This window comes from Ptychodera flava, chromosome 8, assembly GCF_041260155.1.
Source record: "Ptychodera flava strain L36383 chromosome 8, AS_Pfla_20210202, whole genome shotgun sequence".
Lineage (NCBI taxonomy): Eukaryota > Metazoa > Hemichordata > Enteropneusta > Ptychoderidae > Ptychodera > Ptychodera flava.
The window spans coordinates 33,906,534-33,929,479 of NC_091935.1; the positions used below are offsets into that span (position 1 = coordinate 33,906,534).

Genomic DNA, 22,946 nt, shown 5'->3' on the forward strand with positions numbered 1-22,946 from the left:
ATAAGTAATGAATATTTATTTTGAAATCGCTGTAAATGGCTCGCGCAGGTGCAGAGGAATGCCTACGTTGCAATCCGCGTGTCAACAGAGTTTGTATTTCTGTCCGGACAAAAATTGAAAATTTCGTTGTAAAATCACATGTTATTTAGTTGTAGGGCACGTAATGTTTCCGAATAATATGCGATTCTCTGTTATTTGTCAGGCTATTCAACATGAGCCAGTGATCATTTCAATCAAAACTAATGGAAAAATCGCAAGAAGATACAGCTAATGGAACTTTAACCGTATATGTGTTGATGCACCCGAAGGTGCGATTCCGTCCTTATCAATGGGAATGCTAACTCTCTCTCTCTCTCTCTCTCTCTCTCTCTCTCTCTCTCTCTCTCTCTCTCTCTCTCTCTCTCATTGAGAGACACTGATGTATCAGCGGCTTAGCTATGGTTCCGTTGTAAATAAACACGTTGCGTTATCACTCGTAAGTTCCAGCGTCGCCTTCCTTATTTTAGTCAATTACGACAGAAGTGTCAATTTTCTTGGAAGTACGACAGTTACAATTTATTTGGTGACCTTCATCGGAATTGAATACATTGATTTTAACTTAGAAAAAAGAAGGTGAGCTAAAAGTAGCTTTGAAAATGATTTCTTTGATCTGATAAACATTGAAATGTTCATGTACCCTATATTACAAAGTACATAAAAAACCTTGTAAGATATCTATCACAACATGTTACAGAAATTACGATTTACATATACAATGATAATTTCCTTTGCAATATTGTTTCACATCCTTGCACTCGTCGATCCATAGTGGCGATGAGAAAGCGTCCGACAGCCAGTGCGTATAAATAATGACAATACCAAGGGTAATCTTTGTTTGTCGTTGACAGAGGTGGCAGGTACTGTCATCTGGGAGGGGCTCCTTTTGTTTTTACACTTGATGTTTTCGATCGGTTTTACATGCTGCTTGGACTCTATGTAATGATTTCCCTGGATATGAACCATTTCGATCGGCATCGCAGATCTGGTTGGTCTGTAGTTCAATTGCTTTGTGTAGACTCACAAGTCTATGTGTATACACAGTGGCCTGTAGAGGGCGCTGCTCGTCAAACCACCCTGACCTCAGGCAGGATGTGGGGAGCCGCCCATTATTTTGACAGTGTCCACAGTCATGGGGTACTTTGGGCCAAGTGTCGTTTTGATGCATAACTGTTAAGGGTTGTAATGTTGAGGGTGACGTTTTTAATCATCTTTTACCTATGGTTTGGTTGCCATGGCTTCCTTGTAGTTTGTATTGTCATTCGCAGGATATTCCATCATGCATCCGACCCTTGGTCCCACTTATTTGGGCTTTATGTCTCCTATTCATCACTGACAATACAATTGTCGAGAAGTGTTTGATGGATTTGTTGTTTCTTTGTTTTTGTATGATGTCCCATCATAACTTACAGTACTTCATGCTTCGCTCATTTAAATTTCATTCCGTGGTTGGCCAGTTCACTTTTCTGCCATCGTAGGTGCTATGTTTGCGCGTAGCACCGCCACTATTTTTCATGGCCCGAGCACCTGCTTTTTCCGCTCTGGTGAAAGCCTGCTGGCCATTATAAAAGACTTTGCTGGTTTGTTATTACCGAGCTCCGCTTTGTTGTAAAGGTGATGACCTTTGGAAACTGATGATTTGGGAAGTTCGGTCTTGTGTCAGCTCGACATTGCCTGGTGTACTGCCTGTCATATGACTCTCACCAGTAGCCCCTTCTATTACAAAACTCATTGTCTAGAGTTGTGACTAACCTTACCCTGTCAGTTGCTCTGATCACTCATAGTCTTGCCGCAGTCGCTGTACACATTGAACCAGATATGAACTGAATGTGCTCACGTGTTGATATCCAGTGAACAGACTAGAAAATTTTAGCATTTACTCAACAGAACAACGTGTGCTAATGTGACCCCTGAATGGAAGGAATGACGTGTTATATGAATGACTTGTACAGATTTTGAGTTTGACAAAATTACAAACTTAGTTATCAAGCATTGAAATTGACTGCTGATGACTCGACATGTATTGACATTTATCAGACACTACTGGACGCATGAAATAATACAGTATGACATGAATTACTGCATACTTTTTGACTGTTATGAAATTGTGTAAAACAATTGTACCTTTGACCTGTCTCAAACGACGACGAGCAAGGAGATGTTACGCAACATTTGCAGACCTCAGATTAATCACTACCCAAACACAAGAACAAAGACAGAGATTATATATTCTGACAGCAGTTCAATTGAGCACACGACGCGGAGTGGAAGACAGACTTCTGATAAGACTATACGTGTATACAGTCTACTGCCAGAGTAACTATCTCTGACGAGGATTTATTGTATTATGTTTTGCAATATTCCTGTCAATAAACCCAATTCATACCAATATAATGGACACCCGTGTGAGGCGTGTAATAAGAACCATCAGATATCTGTTATATCATTATATGTAGCAGGTTTCATCAACTTTCGCACAGTACTCTCAGAGTTAAATCACTAATTACAAAACTTTATTTAATATGTAAATGAGCTAATTATTAACTTGACACGCCCAATGCTTCTCAGTACAATTGAATATGTATCAGATCAATATCTGTAGCAAGTTTCATCAAATGTAATGCTGTAATTTTGGAGTAATATCACTAATTGCAAAGTTCGTTAAATATGCAAATGAACCCTTAATTAACTCCACACAACTAAATGCTTGACACCACAATTAGATATCTATCGGATTAGTATGTGCAGTAGATTCACCAAATTTTGTGCAGTTATTTTGGAGTTATATTACTAATTACAAAGCTTCATATAATATACAAATGAGTTATTTGTTAACTTGACACTGCCAAATGCTTGTCAGTACAATTAGATATTTATCAGATCAGTATCTGTACCAGATTTCACTGACTTGGGTGCCGTAATTTCAGAGTGATATACCTAATTACAAGGCATTAAATATGCAAATGAACCCTTAATTAACTTGACACTACTAAGTGCTTTACACCATAATTAGATATTAGTCAGATCAGTATGTGCAGCAGAATTCATCAAATTTGGTGCAGTTATATCAGAGTTATATGACTAATTATACAAATTCATAAAATATGCAAATAAACTATTTAATAACATGACACTGCCCAATGCTTCTAAGTATAATTAGATATATATCAGATCAATATTAGTTGCACGTATCATCAAGTTTGGTGCAGGAATTTCAGAGTTATGTCACTAATAACGAAAGTTCGTTAAATATGCAAATGAGCAGATAATTGACATGACTCTCACAGTATCATCATTTGTTCTGAGATTATCATCTGTAAAAAGTTTCATGAAATTTTGTGCAGTATTTCTTGATATATGTCCACTTTGTCATTACCGTCTCCATAGGGAAACCAATGTACAAAAGAAAAAGATATTGCATAACTTCATTAATATGCAAGCCACAGTAACCAAACTCTAATCAGTTCTTGCAAGTAGCATACAGTACCTGTGTACCAAATCTGATTTGAATCTGTTCAGAGCGTTTTTGAGTTATCGTGTAAACAGACAGACAGACAGACAGACAGACAGACAGACACACACACTAACACACACACGGACAGACAGAAAGACATCGCTAGGACATTAGCCCACATTTGAACACGTGAGCTAAAAAGTCGGTGTACCACAAATGGCAGAACATATTGATATCCAAAGAGCCATTTGTACGTATTTTACTGTAATGGGCATATCACCGCCACCACACTGCGTATCAGAAAAAAAAGTTATAATGCTTAGGCATGACACAGAGAATGTATTCAATAAATCATATTTCATATTATATAGGACATTATTATTTACTAATACATGTGAAAGAGAAAAGTCCGAGAATCGTAGTTAAAAAGTAGCTAAGCATTATCAGAATGGTATGATATCTGATATATACGTATACTTAGTTATGGAATAAAATTATGTACATATGAGAAATTCCTCAATTACGATTGGCTATATTTCGAATTTCGAAGGGTACTATGGTCAAGTATCGTTGTCTTCATTATAGGGACCTAAGGGATCCGACGAACGATTAATGTATGGGACAATATTCTAAACTCATATTATGTAAGCTAATGTTCCATCTATATACAAAAACAAAAAACAAAAAACAAAAGAAAAACAAAAAAAGACGAATCAAAAGTCTATCATAAGAGTGAGCTTCAAAAGTCATCGAAAAAGTGAGCATACAATTCCACTTCAAGGTTAAAAATATTGCAACAAAATATTGAAGCCACACTGTATTTTTAATGTTTAAAGATATTTGTTACAAAGTTGCCAATAAACTTGCTAGCTCTAGAGAGTTACCTTAGACATTTCAAGCAGGCAGCAACAGACTAGGCTCCAAGCCAAGCATTCAATATTGCTATGAGTAGTACACGTGTTTTGAATCTGCTTCGTCTTTTGTTTGTTGACTTAAAAGTTTAAATTGCACGCAATCTGCTTCAAATAAAGTGAAAGTCAAATTCGTTCTTTATAACAACAAAATCTAAAATATTCCTGACGTTGTCAATTAAAATTTTGAAGTTCGGAAGGCACATTAACATATCATTGTATGAATCAACAGAAAATAATGCTATAATTACAAGTTAAGATTCACATGTTTCAATCGACAACTTATGAACTTAAAATTAGCACTATGAATTTAAAACGGAGGTCATTTCTGGTATTTTCAACCATAAAGGTCTTCCAATTGAATCGAGAAAAAGAACAGTCTGTGTCTTCTATCATGAACTGGTTGCGTTCAGTAGTGATAGGAAATAGGAGCCACAAATAGGCCACCATACTATTATAGGCACCAATATGTCTACTCTGACCTGTCCGTGCTTGTGATTCCTCTACCTTACATAGGCATGGGTGTTTGTTCAGCCTTTGTAATTAAAACTGATGGGTTACTCACTTAGCATTCATGATTTAATACCATACGGTCAGATCACTTGATTTCTCGCTACCCCAGCAAGGAGATCTTCATAAGCAGTACGACAGCCTCTATAAAGGTAAGCATGTTTTACTTACTTTATGCAACTGTAAAGAGAGAGTAAATTCAGAAACAGCACAAAGAACAAAAACGAACAGAAAGATATACGATCAAGAAGCAGCTTTCGCATACCAAGCAGAGTGAACTCTAATTAAAATTCTTTGTTCGCCGTCCGCGTGCTGGTAGGTTTTCAGAGAAAGTAAGAAAACAAACACTATGTTAACAGTATTACTAAAAAATATTATTTTTCAAAAAGAAACTAAATGAAAACTGAGCTTATGTTAATACACTGGTGTTTTCTATCATTCTGTGTTTGTTTTTCCCTAGCTGGCTGGAAGGTTTTTCAAAAATCCAAGGACGGCCAACAAAGAATTTTCTTTAAATGACCTAAACCTGAAAAGCGACAACTGTTGATTTTCAGTATTGCACAAAGAAACATGGGGATTGCATTGTATGATGCCATCGAGTTCAACATGTATGGACTTGCAATCCAAGGGACGATAGTAATGAAAAGCTAAGCAGATAATTTTCTGCCGCTGCTGTCTCTATCGTCATGTCAGTGCTTTTACAATTTGTAGTCAACATATTACCTTTGAACTGTCGCCTCTTTCATGTTGAAACATAATGAGTGTGCCTAATTTGTTGAGTCAAAGTTTACAGATGTATATCAAATAAACCAGCGACACGTTTGCGAAAACTGTATTTCAAGTCTATGGACAATGCCTCTGATGCTTGCGATTTCAAAGATTTTCAATGTCAAAAGTAGACATCGCTCAACTTATCATACACCCTTTGCACAAGACCAAAGGACTGTCAATAGTCGAACAGACTGCCGCACACAAACTGTTATGACCCGAGTAATCGAACAACAACAAACATGGCACAGTAATTACATGATCAAACTAAAGTTGAACCCAAGGAAGACAAGCTGCAGGATGATGATAAGTTCCTTGGCTTTAAACGGTATTAACGTTTGATTCTGTGGTCTCTTTAGGTCATCATATTGCTGTGCATGGGTACAACACGTGACGGGAATCTCAAAAGGAAAGAAATATATGGCGATGAGTGAGATGTCGCGCATAATATTTTACAAAGTGCCTCATATATATCAAACGTCTCGCGCTCCTTAGGATTCAATTATAAATTGTTGATGACGTAGCGAGGTTTGAGGTTTTCTTAATCCATAAGGACACAAATGTTTACTGTTGACTACATTCATTTATCGCAGGTATTTTCTAAGTTTATTCGCCTACATGAACATCGTTGAAATGACTCTTATGGGTTGAGATTTCTAAAATTCGATCGAGCATTTACTAAATGATAAATAATCGACGCATCGAATGGCATATATGCTATGTCATGTCTAATATGTACAATTTAAATCTACGTCTCTACTTTCAACATGGGATACTGGGACAACATTAGACAGGGTGAAGAACTGAGATACGATACACCTTATAAATTTTTAAGTTTTGGTTTATTTTTGAATTTTCAAATTGAATAACTTTTCTCGTGAATTCATTGACTCTGAGGGGTGATATAAAGGTCACCTTGTTATTGAGGTAGAAAGTATGCCATTTGCATATTGAAATGTATTATACCTAAGCTGGTGTTTACAAGGTTGTTCGGTTAATAAATTCTGACCCAAACACCTTTTGCTTGTCAGCGGGGGCCCAACCAGCATCAGGTCTGCATGCATGACATCATCGAGTTGAACATATATGGACTTGTTTACAGCCAAGTAAGAGCAAGAAAAGGCTATGGTTGACTTGGCTTTCCGTCGTTACGGTCTTTGTTGTCAGGGCTGTTCCGCTTTCTGCCTTTATTGTGTTACTGATGCTGTAGCTTAGTCAATAGTGTGCCATGAAAGTGTGGTCAGAGTTGACAGTATGTATACCAGATGTGAATGTGCTCACGTGGTTTACAAAAGCTTCATTACATACAGTGGTACGCTTCACAAAACAACCAGATATCTGTCAGATCATTATATGTAGCAGGTTTCATCAACTTTCGCACAGTACTCTCGGAGTTTAATCACGAATTACAAAACTTCATTTAATATGCAAATGAGGTGTTTATTAACTTGACACAATGCTTCATGGGACAATTAGATATCTATTAGATCAACATCTGTAGCACGTTTCATCAAATTTAATGCTGTAATTTTGGAGTAATATCAATAATTACAAAATTCATTAAATATGCAAATGAGGCCCTAATTAACTTGTCAGTGCTCAGGGCTTCTCGCAACAATTAGATATTTCTCACATCAATATCTGTACAAGGTTTCACCAAATTTGGTGCCATAATTTCGGAGTTATATCACTAATTACAAAGTTTATTAAATATGCAAGTTAATCCCAATTAACTTCACACTACGAAATGCTTCTCAACACAGTCAGATATCTGACGGATCAGTATCTGCAGCAGATTTCATCAAATTTGGTGGAGTTATTTCGAAGTTATATGACTAATTACAAAAATTCATAAAATATGCAAATGAGCTATTTATTAACTTGACACTGCCCAGTGCTTCACGCGACAATTAGATATTTATCAGATCAATATCTGTAGCAGATTTCATCAAATTTGGTGCTTTAATTTCAGAGTTATATCACTAATTGCAAAGTTCATTAAATATGCAAATTAACCCCCAATTAACTTCACACTACTAAATGCTTCTCAACACAGTCAGATATCTGTCGGATCAGAATCTGCAGCAGATTTCATCAAATTTGGTTGAGTTATTTCGGAGTTATATGACTAATTACAAAACTTCATAAAATATGCAAATGAGCTATTTATTACTTGATACTGCCCACTGCTTCGATTTTTTCTCAGTACAGCTAGATCTCTATCAGATCAATATTTGTAGCGGGTATCATCAAATTCGGTGTAGGAATTTCGGAGTTATACCACCAATAACAAAAGTTTATTAAATATGCAAATGAGCAGAAAATTGACATGGCACTCAAAGTATTATAATAATGTTCTAAGATTGTCATCTGTCAAAAGTTTCATGGAATTTTTGCAGTATTTCTCGATATATCTCTACACTGCCATTACCGTCTCCACAGGGAAACCATTGCACGGAAAAAATGATATTGCATAACTTTAATAATATGCAAGCCACACTGACCAAAATCTAATCACAATGGTACCTGTGTACTAAATCTGACTTAAATCTGCTCAGGCCTTTTTGAGTAATCGTGTAAACAGACAGACAGACAGACGGACAGACACACACACACTCACACACACACAAGGACAGACAGACAGACAGACAATGATATTTCATAACTTCATTATTTGCAAGCCACACAAACCAAAATCTAATCAGTTCTTACCATTAGTATAAAGTACCTGTCTACTAAATCTGATTTGAATCCGTTCAGCATTTTTGAATTGTCGTGTAAACAGACAGGCAGACAGACAGACAGACAGACAGACAGACACTCACACACACACGGACAAACAGACATTGCTACGACATTAGCTCACCTGTGTGAACACGTGAGCTAAAAATGGACTGATGCATTGTTTGTCAGCCATTTCCTCACGTAAGATCGGAGGCTATGGCTGAACTGCAACTGTTAGTTGAGTTGCTAGATAGTTGTTTAAACATCCGCTGTCGACAGTCCTTGGTCAACTTCACTTTCTCAATTTGGACAAGGCGAGGGAAGTCAAATCATTAAAAAAACTAACGACTGAAAATTGTCATGTGTAACCTTATATCACCATGCATTTCATTCTGAATAATCACTGCGGGTTTTGTATCAGGTCTTCACTCATACAGTTTGTATAATGTGTACTATTTAGTTCATTTCTAATCTATTCAATATAGATCTAAGACTGTCTTGTGTCTCTCAATGACTACAATACTCAAGCTTTTTAGCTCCACTGTCAACGACCTGGAGCTTATATGACAGATGGATGTAATCCGTCGTCTGGAGTCCGTCAACTTTTTTACTTGTGTGTGCGTGCGTGTCTGTCGTGGTGTGTGCGTGCGTTCGTGTATGTATGTATGTATGTATGTATGTATGTATGTATGTATGTATGTATGTATGTATGTATGTATGTATGTATGTATGTATGTATGTATGTATGTATGTATGTATGTATGTATGTATGTATGTATGTATGTATGTATGGATGTATTGTTACGTGCAGAGAAAACGAACAAAAGGGTGAATTCAGCAGTTTCCGTTTAAACAAAATTTATTACGAAAATAAAACTAATTGCTAAGTCAGGGATAGAGTACAAGCTTTAAAGTGTACAGACTACTTATCTCAGCTGGGACGGCAAAGCTCCAGTCTCAGAGTTGTAACAGTCTGTCGGATGAATGAACAGTCCTTTGGCTTGCAGGCTTGAAGTTGCACAAAGTCCACAGTATAAATCCAGCGTTGGCAGTGAAGGTCTTGAAAAGTCTTGAGAATGACTACTGCTGGAGTTTAGTAACACACAAGAGACACGATCCCAAAAGTCTGACTGCAAGCCTGCTGTCCCAGTATTTATACTCATGTGTTTACATAAGCATATAAGAACAATCTAGAACTTTTATTGACATGCTAATTACTGTTCTAAAATTATCTCTCTTACACAACTAATCAACTTTCCAGAACATTCCAAACATGACTAATTGAATTCAAGGTTGTGAGGTAATTAAGGGCAGTGACCTTGAGAATGTTCTAGACTAATTGAACTCAGGTCATGATGAGTGTGGGGGGAAATGACCTACATAACACACCCCCTCTTCAAAAAAAGAAAATTTTTCAAAGAAAAATCTTTCTTTTACAAATGTAATCTTGAAAAGGATTTAAGTACTCAAATTTTGTTGTACTCTAAAGTAAAATTTCTTGAAAGTGAACAACAATAAACTCTAAATACGAGAGAGACAGTCTGCAATTAAATTGTCTCTGCCTTTGATATGTCTAATGTCAAGATTAAACTCCTGTAACATTAAACTCCATCTTAGCAATCTCTGATTTTTGTCTTTAAATTTCTGCAGCAAAACAAGAGGGTTGTGATCAATATAAACCACTATTGGCTGATTTGAAGAAGTAACATAAACTTCAAAATGCTGTAAAGCTAATATCAAAGATAAACACTCTTTTTCAATTGTAGAGTAGTTTCTCTGGGATTTGTTAAATTTGCGTGAAAAATAGAAAACAGGATGATCTATACCATGACTATCCTCTTGCAATAAAACAGCACCCGCAGCCGTATCACTAGCATCAACAGCTAATTTGAATGGCAAAGTGAAATCTGGTGCAGACAACACTGGAGCACTTTGCAGTATGGCTTTAAGTGTATCAAATGCCTGTTGGCATTGCTCTGACCAAACAAACTTTACTTTCTTTTTAAGTAAGTTAGTCAAAGGCTCAGTAATTGTGGAGAAATTTGGACAGAATTTTCTGTAGTAACCAGCCATACCGAGAAAGCGCATCAGTTGTCGTTTGCAGTTTGGTATGGGAAAACTTGAAATGGCACTGATTTTGGCATCAACAGGTTTTACCTCACCCTGTCCTACAGTATGTCCGAGGTAAGTTACCCTCGCCCAACCAAACTCAGATTTGGCAAGGTTGACAGTCAACATTGCTTTACTCAGTCTCTCAAAGAACTTCCGCATGAGCTTGATGTGTTCCTCCCAGGTGTCACTATACAGGACGACGTCGTCAACGTAAGCTGCACATCCGTCTAGCCCGGATATGACGTCGTTGATCATCCGTTGGAACGTTGCCGGAGAGTTCTTCATTCCGAATGGCATCACCTTGTACTGGAACAATCCGTCTGGTGTAACAAAGGCGGATATTTCACGAGCACGATCCGTCAGAGGGACTTGCCAAAATCCCTTCAGTAGGCCAAATTTCGTCACATACTTGGCTTTTCCCACTCGGTCGATGCAGTCATCAATCCTCGGGATTGGGAAAGTGTCTGTCTTTGTTAAAGTGTTGACCTTCCTAAAGTCCGTGCACATACGATAACTGTGATCTGATTTGGGAACAAGTATGCACGGCGAACTCAAGTTACTTTTACTGGGTTCAATGAAGTCATTGTCCAGCAGGTATTTGACTTCTTCCTGTAGATATTTCGCTTTTGTTGGATTCAGTCTGTATGGATGTTGTTTTACAGGCTTACTGTCCCAAACATCAACGTCGTGATAGATGACGTTTGTCCTCGTTGGAACATCTTGAAACAGGTGTTTATATTCGTGGAGCAGTTCTTTCACCTGTTGTTGCTGTTCTGGCTGGAGGTGTGCCAACTTTGTAGACTCCAGCTTCTCCAGGATTTCTGAGTTCTGAAGCTTGACCGAGCCCAGCTTTGAGTTTAGAGTATTTTCTCTCAAGTCAGTTTCAGTATCACTATCTTCATAATGGCCAGAACTGACAGTACTGACAGGCTGAGTTATAGTAGGATTATCCCTATCCAAATATGGCTTAAGCATATTTATGTGACATAGCTGTTTTTGTTTTCGCCTGTCAGGTGTTATTATGATGTAATTTAAATCACTCAATTTCTTATCAATTAGGTATGGCCCAAAGTAACGAGCATGGAGTGGTTTGCCAGGAATTGGAAGTAGAACAAGAACTTTTTGACCTGGTTCAAACTTCCGTTTTGAGGTGCTTTTATCATATTTGGTTTTCATTGACTGCTGAGATGACTCAAGATTTTCTCTGGCTAATTCACATGCTTTAGAGAGTTTCGTACGAAAATCTGACACATATTGCAAAATATTCAGACAATCATCATCGTCTGATAGGAATTTCTCTTTAACGAGCTTAAGTAGGCCACGGACTGTATGTCCAAATACAAGCTCAAATGGGCTAAAACCAAGAGACTCCTGAATTGACTCTCTAACAGCAAAGAGCAAAAAATGAATTCCTTCATCCCACTGCTTCTCTGTGTCAAAACAGTAGGTCCTAATCATGTTTTTCAAAGTTTGATGAAATCGCTCAAGAGCACCCTGACTTTCTGGATGATAGGCGGATGACCTATACTGTTTAATGCCTAGCTGATCCATTACTTGTTGAAAAATTCCAGACATAAAGTTGGAGCCTTGATCGGACTGGACACATTTAGGGGGCCAAATAAAGTGAAAAATTTGACTAAAGCTTTCACTATAGTCTTTGTCTTTATATTTCTCAGTGGTATGGCTTCGGGGAACCAAGTTGATGTACACATTATTGTCAGCATGTACTCATTTCCTGATCTTGTTTTTGGTAGGGGCCCAACACAGTCTATTAGTATCCTACTAAATGGTTCTTGAAATGCAGGAATTGGCTGTAAAGGGGCCTTTGGAATGGTCTGATTGGCTTTCCTACCATTTGACATGTGTGACAAGTTTTACAGAAATGTGCTACATCCTGCCTGAGATTAGGCCAATAAAAGTGACTGAGAATTTTATGATAAGTTTTCCTGACTCCTAAGTGACCAGCCCAGGGGGTTTCATGGGCTAGGCGCAATATTTCAGCATGGTAGGGCTTTGGAACCACAATTTGATGTTTTATAGCCCAATCGTCATCAACCAAAACGTCTGGAGGTCTCCATTTACGTATGAGAATACCAGATTTTGTATAATAGGAAACAGAGCTATCTGAAGTTTTACCTTCATCATCTACCCTGTCAAACAAAGACAAAATATCTGGGTCTTTGTGTTGTTCTGCAATGAGATTTGATCTAGAAAATGTCTGACTTTGGTCAGCAAAGTTTTACTGGAAGTTTCAAATCCACGAGGGATAACGGAATGATCCGTGTCAAACACCTGACTGAGAAAGGTGTCATTTAAGTCAACATCTGTGACATTATTTTTGAGAGTATTTTGATTCTCAGAAGTTTTCTTTGACATGGCTCGAGTAATAGCGCATGATGGAAATAAATCGGGTATTTCTTGTTCAATTGGCTCTGGATCCTGATCTAAACTAGGATTATCAGTCACAAGTGGATTAGTAATGACCTTGTCCCCAGCAAGGTCGTTTCCGAGAAGAAGGTGAATCCCTTCAAAAGGCAAAAAAGGCCTAATACCTAAAGTCACAGGTCCAGAAACAAAGTCCGAAGACAAATAGACATTATGGAGAGGAACAGGAATGTAGTCATTACAATCTACCCCCTTAATAAGAACTTTAGAACCTGAAAATGACTTTTCAGAAAACGGCAGGGTATCTGCCAACAAAAGAGACTGGGAAGCCCCGGTATCTCTTAAAATTTTGACAGGGGTAGCGGAAGAGAAATCACTAGAAAGTGATATAAAACCATTATGAATAAATGGCTCGAAAATACCCATAATGCTATCTTGAGAAGAATTGACCTTGACCTCATTAATTGGGGATAAGAGGGATTTAACCTCAGAAAATGTGCTGCACACATTATTAGACTCTAATTGAGTTGATGAAGAAATAAAGCCGGTTGGCTTAGATCCACTTTGACCGCTTTGACCTTCACGTTTTCTTTTCAATTTGAAACACTCTGACATTAAATGGCCGTCTTTCTTACAATAATTACAAGAAATGTACCGAACTGTTTGTCAGAAGGAGATTGAGACTTGGGATCTGATGATGTGGGAGTGTTACTTGAACTCTGTGAACTGTTGTCATTTGATTTTCTACTCTCCTTTGAAAAATTCTTGGATGAAAGGACGAGTTAAATTTACCTGCATTGTTTCTGTATGAAAAGGACTGGGATGGTTTGCTGAGAAATGAAGATTTGTGGGTCAATGAATAATCATCGGCCAAACGTGCAGCAACCTCCAATGTATCTGCCTTTTGTTCATTGATAAACGTCTTGATGTCACTCCGAATGCACCTTTTAAATTCCTCAATCAAAACAAGTTGTCGCAATTTGTCATAATTCTGACTGACCTTTTCAGAAGAACACCAACGATCAAACAGTTGTTCTTTTGTTCGAGCAAATTCAACGTAAGTTTGATCTTTCACCTTCTCACAATCCCTAATTTCTGACGGTAAGCTTCAGGCACCAACTCATAACCCTTGAGAAGTAATTCCTTCACAGAATCATAATTTGAAGCCTGCTCTACTGACAACTGAATGTAAATTTCTCTGGCTTTACCCACCAAAGCACTCTGCAAAAGCATAGACCAGGACTCCTTAGGCCAATTCAGACTCTGAGCAATTTTCTCAAAATGAAGGAAATATTTATCAACATCCTTTTCTTGGAAAGGGGGAACTAACCTGAAATGCTTAGTGATGTCAAACTTGTCTGAAGGGAAGAATTTTCCTGACTGTCCAAGCTCTAAACGTTTTATTTCTACCTGCAATCGCTGTTCTTCTAATCGCAATTCTTTTTCTCTCTGTCTTTCTTCCATTTCTAATCTTTCCTGCCTTTCTTTTTCTTTCTGTCTTTCTTCCATTTGCAATTCTTTTTCTTTCATTTGTAATTCTTTTTCTTTCATTTGTAATTCTTTTTCTTTCTGTCTTTCTTCCATTGCTAACTTTTCACGTGCCAAATCTGCCTGTATTTCTAGCTCTAATTTTCTGAGTTCAAAGGAAGACTCAGGTTCATAATCTTTTAGGGCAGACTCCTCAAAATGGCCTGAATTAACTAAATTTTTGCAATCTTGAACTGTATCTCTCGCTTGCGCATAGATCTTTTGACTTCTACTTTAAGGAAATTTGCCAGTGCTATGAGGTTGTCTTTTCTGAGGGAATTAAATGTGTCCTGATCAAGGTCATCCATAAATTCGTCTGGCTTGAATTCCGCCATGATTGAATTTCGCTGAGTTCACAGTGTAAAGTAGTTTTGAAAAGGTAGGCAAAATGTTGTCAAACGGCTCAAAATATTCGTATCCCGGACGAGCCCCCAATTTTGTTACGTGCAGAGAAAACGAACAAAAGGGTGAACTCAGCAGTTTCCGTTTAAACAAAATTTATTACGAAAATAAAACTAATTGCTAAGTCAGGGATAGAGTACAAGCTTTAAAAGTGTACAGACTACTTATCTCAGCTGGGACGGCAAAGCTTCAGTCTCAGAGTTGTAACAGTCAGTCGGATGAATGAAGTACCTGTCTACTAAATCTGATTTGAATCCGTTCAGGCATTTTTGAATTCTCGTGTAAACAGACAGGCAGACAGACAGACAGACAGACACTCACACACACACGGACAAACAGACATTGCTACGACATTAGCTCACCTGTGTGAACACGTGAGCTAAAAATGGACTGATGCATTGTTTGTCAGCCATTTCTTCAATTAAGACTGGAGGATATGGCTGCACTATAGTTGAGTTGCTAGATAGTTGTTTAAACATCCGCTGTCGACAGTCCTTGGTCAACTTCACTTTCTCAATTTGGACAAGGCGAGGGAAGTCAAATCATTAAAAAAACTAACGACTGAAAATTGTCATGTGTAACCTACTATCACCAAGCATTTCATAATGAATAGTCACGGGGAATTTTATCAGATCTTCACTCATACTGGTTGTATAATGTGTACCATTTAGTTCTTTTCTAATCCATTTTATATAAATCTAAGACTGTCTTGTGTCTCTCAATGACTACAATACTCAAGCTTTTTAGCTCCACTGTCAACGACCTGGAGCTTATATGACAGATGGATGTAATCCGTCGTCTGGAGTCCGTCAACTTTTTTACTTGTGTGTGCGTGCGTGTCTGTCGTGGTGTGTGCGTGCGTTCGTGTATGTATGTATGTATGTATGTATGTATGTATGTATGTATGTATGTATGTATGTATGTATGTATGTATGTATGTATGTATGTATTGTTACGTGCAGAGAAAACGAACAAAAGGGTGAACTCAGCAGTTTTCGTTTAAACAAAATTTATCACGATAATAAAACTAATTGCTAAGTCAGGGATAGAGTACAAGCTTTAAAAGTGTACAGACTACTTATCTCAGCTGGGACGGCAAAGCTCCAGTCTCAGAGTTGTAACAGTCAGTCGGATGAATGAACAGTCCTTTGGCTTGCAGGCTCGAAACTGCACAAAGTCGACAGTATAAATCCAGCGTTGGCAGTGAAGGTCTTGAAAAGTCTTGAGAATGACTACTGCTGGAGTTTAGTAACACACAAGAGACACGATCCCAAAAGTCTGACTGCAAGCCTGCTGTCCCAGTATTTATACTCATGTGTTTACATAAGCATATAAGAACAATCTAGAACTTTTATTGACATGCTAATTACTGTTCTAAAATTATCTCTCTTACACAACTAATTAAATTTCTAGAACATTCCAAACATGACTAATTGAATTCAAGGTTGTTAGGTAATTAAGGGCAGTGACCTTGAGAATGTTCTAGACTAATTGAACTCAGGTCATGATGAGTGTGGGGGGAAATGACCTACATAACAGTATGTATGTATGTATGTATGTATGTATGTATGTATGTATGTATGTATGTATGTATGTATGTATGTGTGTGTGTGTGTGTGTGTATGTATGTATGTATGTATGTATGTATGTATGTATGTATGTATGTATGTATGTATGTAGGCAATAGCTTATTTTAATGCTAAAATGATAGGAGATCATTGTGATAACATTGCGGATGATGACCAAGGAAATTATTTAAGCAATAAAGCACACTCAGCGACGGTATACCAAGAGATTTTGACCAGTTCACGACATATATGCACGCGTGATAGCGAGTGCATATATGAAGTGAACTGGTCAAAATCGAGTGGTATACCGTTGCTGGTCGGGATTTATTGCTATTATATCATAACAGTATATTGAAATTCTGGCGTGGAACGTCAAAATAGATTTTTGCTCAGGCCTTGAGCTTGCGCGTATGCCAGCCGTGGTATATCGCCAATATACCACGTTTCTTTTCGCGTGTCGACCAATCAGATGGCTGTATTTGCGCCATCAATATACTGGTATGATATAATTGAACGACGTGAGGTGGAGGGCGATACATAGCCCTATTGTCGAAGTGTATCCTTTCCTCCACTTTTGCAGTATTTAATTGTTACAAATTACATACAGGACTGTAGCATCAAATGGGCCAAGAAGCAAACGATTTTGTGCAACGTCTACAATTTTGTTCTGATTTATAATGCAAGAGTAGAACAATATTTTGGTAGTAATCCTATAGGCTGTGACACTACTGACACAGACTGCAATACTTCCTTGCCAAAGTGTCTAATGGGTCCCTTGAAACTGTCAAGAGTGAATGCGCAGAGGCACTCACTAAACGATTCGTGCTAATGGCTCCAGGCTATGTTATGGAATATCCATCATGTATTATTATGCATTTTAAGGTATAAATACATATATTGACCTTGATGATGGGTGTTTAGTGAACTTTACATTTGCTAATTAAAACATTTCACTACATCAACCATGGTCAAAGTGCATTGTGAACTACATTAGGAACTCGCCAATTCAGTTTAAACTCCCATTTACTAAAAAAAAACCCCGAGGCAAATTCAACGGGTTTTGCCTATTTCATTTCGACCCAGCATACCTCCATAGTGTCGTTTTTATAGAAATCAGATGTACTTTTTTAATGGATTCAGAAAAAAACAAAAAACAGAAATTATATGTACTTTATGAGGGATTTAGAAAAAAACAAAAAACTTTCAGGCTGAAAATGATTTCCACGCAAAACCCGTGACATTAAAACTTATGCCAATTTGTTTTAAAGCAACAACAGCTCCTTTCACGTGAATATTTGAAAAGCCAATTACTTCATCCCGAAAATAATTAGCATGTATGTATATGTGAAGAAAATCGCTATCACTTTTGCGAGTCGTGAACAATGTTCCACTTACTGATTTTGAAATTGAACATGACATTTGGAAAAAAGGATATGTTCAGTCAAAATATGGCTTCCATCTAAAAATAAAACGTGGCTTGAGAACAGATAAGAAATTTGCCAATTGCGACCCAGAAATCCATACTATGCAATTGTCATAATAATATCAGTTATTACCATATAACCATGACCGTATCAGTGTCTCATCTGACGTGGTACATGAACTATGAGCTCTTATATGTCCTGTTCACGCCATCAGGTGTTCAGAGTGTAACCAGAACTACTTTCAAGATGGTAGCCTAGTATCAGAAGGGAACAAAACTCTCCCTTCTTTATCGTTGTCTGACATCTTAAAGTTGGGAGTATTGACGTTTTGGTAAAATCTGGGCTAACAGTATTCAGGGCAAGTGCAAATTGTTTTATTCTTTGTGATAAAACTGTATTATGAGCTCCCTACTCGTACAATAGTGTCGATAGCAGGGCTGCACAGGAAGCGGGGAAAACCCCTGTATGTTTTTTTGTTTTATCATTGTTGTTGCTTTCAAATGTACGTGGGTGTCACGTATAGGCTACCACACAATGATATGTGCCTACTCTGACCTGATCTAATAACCTGCCTTACATAGGTACATGGGTAGGGCCAACCATTGAGACTAAAGTGGATTGGGTTCTTGTTTGACATTTACATTTCAATACTTATTTGACATTTACATTTCAATACTAAACGAACAGACCAACAGCTTGTCAGAAACCGTATAGCTGTAATCTTCATGCATTCCGTGCACAGGTAAGCACGTTTAATTTAGTTTATTGAAGGTTAACGTTGAAATGGTGTGTAATTTCCGAAAAAAGGCCACCTGAAACAATACAACAAACAAATACGCATAAGCTCAGGTAGCTACTTTCAGGTACAAGGTTAGGATACCACAGAGCATTGTTCAATGCTTAGTTAACAAACATTCTAACCTTATGAAAAGTAACGCTCATCTGCTGTCAAAGGCGGAGAAAACTTAATATGTATCGCTTGATTAATCATATTGAAACAACAATGAGAAATCTATAATTTCTTTAAAAAGCATTCTGCTGCCAAAAGAAAACTGTAAGCAATGTTAAACGTAAGAGAAAAGTTTCAGAATACACACGGAGAACAATCATCACTCTGGGATAAAACGGGCAGCTACGGTACAGGTAATGCCGTAGCTGATTATATTATTCTTGGAACCGGGCCAAGTCGTCTTTTAAGGGGGCGCTGCACCTAACATAGTGTATTTTGCTGAAAATCAGTTGAATGAATGAGTGAATATGTTCAATATTCATTCAATTTCAATTATTTGTTAACCAAATAGTAAAGAGTTCACCTTTAAGCTTGTCAAGCAGTCGTAAGTTTCCTGGCTTCTCTTTTCTCCAAATTAAAGATTTCCAAAGAATTTAGCTCCCATCTGGCTGGGTCAAATTTTCTGAAACTTTACGATTGTCTTCATTAAATGCTATATAAAACAAGACAATTTCGTTTGGCAATACAATTCTTACATTTTGAATAACAGGCATTTTAATTTTATTGACCATGTTGTTAATCACTTTGTTTGAGTGTCAGTCTTTCAACCCATGCCATTTTAGAATGAGGATAGATAATGCAAATTAAATAGTCTTTTTTTCTACATATACTCTTGTTTAAAGTGAAATATTACTTTTTAGAAAATAGTATGCAATAAATTGATTTTTTATGATTATTGCCGAAATTGAGGTTTTTTACTCTAACTATGTACCCTTCATCCTTCAATTAAACTGTTGCTCCCATACTAAACTTTAGACTATCTGCTTTTTGAAAATATATAATATGAGGGTGTGTCCTTGTCATCTTAGATGAAAATTACTCTTTTGGAAAAAAAAACTATGTTGGCAACGTGCAGCTCCACCTTAATCTGCGTATCGCCGCTTATAGTCTAGTCGGAAGGTAGGGTTCCCATGCACCCCATGGATGTATTTTTTTAACCTACATTTTTGTAATCCTTAGGGTCTATTTAATGAATTTTGATGTTCCCAAAATCAAATCGTGTCCCATGGGGTTCATTTGGCGCCATCTTTGCCGCCATCTTGGCCGCCATCTTGGATTTCAACAATGGGGTAGGGGTCACGTATCTACCGCTCGACGGAAACAGAAACAATAAAATACTATAAACGTTACATTTTTAGAAAGCCAAGATCATGGCCTTTTCATTGATATATAACTTAATAGGGATTAATTAATATTCGAACGTCGATTAGACTTTATATCGGTCATTGGCCGTAAATCGTAAACTTTCCGAAATTTCACACCCAATAATTAAGTTCCCGTTCCTCCAAACAATTTTTCATAAGGTATTTATATATTTTTTGGAAGAACTCAGTGCAATAAACAAGAAAAACAAATTAAAAGTATGTGTCTTAAGATTTAGTGGGTGCATGAGCTTGTTTTCTTATTACGCGGTATGCCACATATCCGTGTGTAACATAAGGGGTAGGGGTAATGTTTCCCTTTCTGTTTCGAATCATGAATGATGAAACCATAAAAATGTTCATTTTCTGAAAGGGCTGCATCAGACCTTTCTAAAAATATATAGATTTATGGGGAACAATCGCATATTTAAAAGTTACAAAGCTTAAATCTTTCGGTTTGTGTCGATTTTAAGTGATTCTTTAAGAACCAAATTACAACATATGGGGTAGGGGTAATGTTTCCCTTTCTGCCTCGAATCATGAATTACGAAACCATATAATGTTACTGTTTGAAAGCTCTGAAATGGGCCTTTCCAAACATGTATAGTTTTATTGGGAAAAGTCGCATATTTTAAACTTACAAAGCTTATGCCTTTCAGCTTGTGTCAATTTAAGTGATTTTTTAAGAACGAAATTACAACATATGGGGTAGGGGTAATGTTTCCCGTTCTGCCTTGAACCATGAATTATGAAACCATATAAATGTTATACTGTTTGAAAGCTCTGAAATGGGCCTTTCCAAACATGTATAGTTTTATTGGGAAAAGTCCATATTTGAAAGTTACAAAGCTTATGCCTTTCAGTTTGTGTCAATTTTAAGTGATTTTTAAGAACGAAATTACAACATATGGGGTAGGGGTAATGTTTCCCTTTCTGCCTCGAACCATGAATTATGAAACCATATAAATGTTATACTGTTTGAAAGCTCTGAAATGGGCCTTTCCAAACATGTATAGTTTTATTGGGAAAAGTCCATATTTGAAAGTTACAAAGCTTATGCCTTTCAGTTTGTGTCAATTTTAAGTGATTTTTTAAGAACGAAATTACAACATATGGGGTAGGGGTAATGTTTCCCTTTCTGCCTCGAACCATGAATTATGACACCATATAAATGTTATACTGTTTGAAAGCTCTGAAATTGGCCTTTCCAAACATGTATAGTTTTATTGGGAAAAGTCCATATTTGAAAGTTACAAAGCTTATGCCTTTCAGTTTGTGTCAATTTTAAGTGATTTTTTAAACAAAATTATAATATAAGGGGTAGGGGTAATGTTTCCCGTTCTGCCTTGAACCATGAATTATGAAACCATATAAATGTTATACTGTTTGAAAGCTCTGAAATTGGCCTTTCCAAACATGTATAGTTTCATTGGAAAAGTGCATATTTGAAAGTTAAAAAGCTTAAGCCGTTCAGCTTGTGTCAATTTTAAGTGATTTTTTGAACAATATGCACAAACAGTTAGTCCGTTGGCCAGGTATCGAAATCATCCCCTCTAAGGCATTTTACCCACTATGATTTTCTGTTAGCTAGTATTCTCAGCTGTCATAATCTGCTTATTTTCCATTTAACTGATGGTGTGTGAGAGTGTAACGACTTGTTTGTGAAGGGCTGTCACGCCCTCAGTAGTAAAATAGGAATGGGTTAGGGGTAACATATTTACCGCTAGTCGGAAACAAAAACAAAAAAGTACCATAAACAATACATTCTTAGAAAGCCCAGATAATCCCCTTACCATTGGTATACAACTAAATGGGGATAAATCGATATTCAAACATCAATTAGATTTTATATCGGACATGAAATGTAAATTGTAAAATTTGCTTAATTTCAAACCCAATAATTAAGTTCATGTTCCTCCAAACAATTTTTACAAGGTATTTATATATCATTTGAAAGAACTTAATGCAATAGAGAAGTAAAAAACATTAAAAGAGTGTATCTTCTTGAGACTTATGGGGTGCGTCGATTGTTTACCTAATATATGGTATGCCGTACATCCCTCTATAATATACATTTAAGGGATAGGGGTATGGGTAATGTTTACTCTCCTACCAAACGCAGCGAATAAGGAAGCCACATAAATATCATATCTCTGAAACACTAACGCAGTTGTTTTTCCAACAAGATATGGCTTGATGGGGTAAACTCAAAAAATTTTGCAGTGACAATGCCTAAACTCAAAAGTTTGTGTTACTTTACTGACATTTACTTGTTAAAGGGAACATAGAAAAATACTCTATACGCATTAAATAGCACTAAAAAGCTAAAATGGTGGTTAATAAAAGACGTTTTACTCATTTCAATAACTCAAATTAGGAAAGAAAGTTAACAGCTATAATATGTCAAAAATTATATATTCCAAACCCACAAACACTAAATTGGATGTCATAGTCATCATGCAAAGTTGATATGACAGCTGCAACACTCAATCCCTTTTCTTTAATTATATCGCGAGAGATATATAAGCAAGAAAGCACCACTTTGAAAGGATACCACACGGTTTCGACCGGTAAACAACATATACGCACGAACTTCAGTCGTGTGTATAAGGAGTGAAATGGTCAAAACCGAGCTCGAGTGGTGTACCCAACTTATAGGGGTTGTTTATCGCTATATTATATCAGCATATTGAAACTTGTGATGAAAATACAAACAATGTGAAAGAAACCCACTTTGGAGATAGGAATGGCCAACTTTACAGTATATCGTAAATACATGCGCAGTCACGTGACCGTCTGGGCAAATCAGAGCTCACCATTTATAGTGTTACTTTTAATACCACACGGGAACACGAGAGAATCTTTTATCGCTGAAAACCAATCACCATTAATCCACAATATAGCTTCTCCATAATAAGATAAGATGGATCGACAACACTTTACCTTCCTTACCAGTAAACAAGAGATCATAACC

The 22,946-nt window shown here is 37.0% G+C and overlaps 1 non-coding gene across 1 annotated transcript; it reads right to left on the reverse strand.

Moving 5' to 3' along the window:
- Window positions 1-234: 234 nt before the first annotated feature.
- On the reverse strand, window positions 235-364 carry LOC139139556 (U6atac minor spliceosomal RNA). The gene has a single exon (XR_011553810.1). It is a non-coding gene; the product is annotated as a U6atac minor spliceosomal RNA (small nuclear RNA).
- Between the last annotated feature and the right edge of the window lie 22,582 nt (window positions 365-22,946).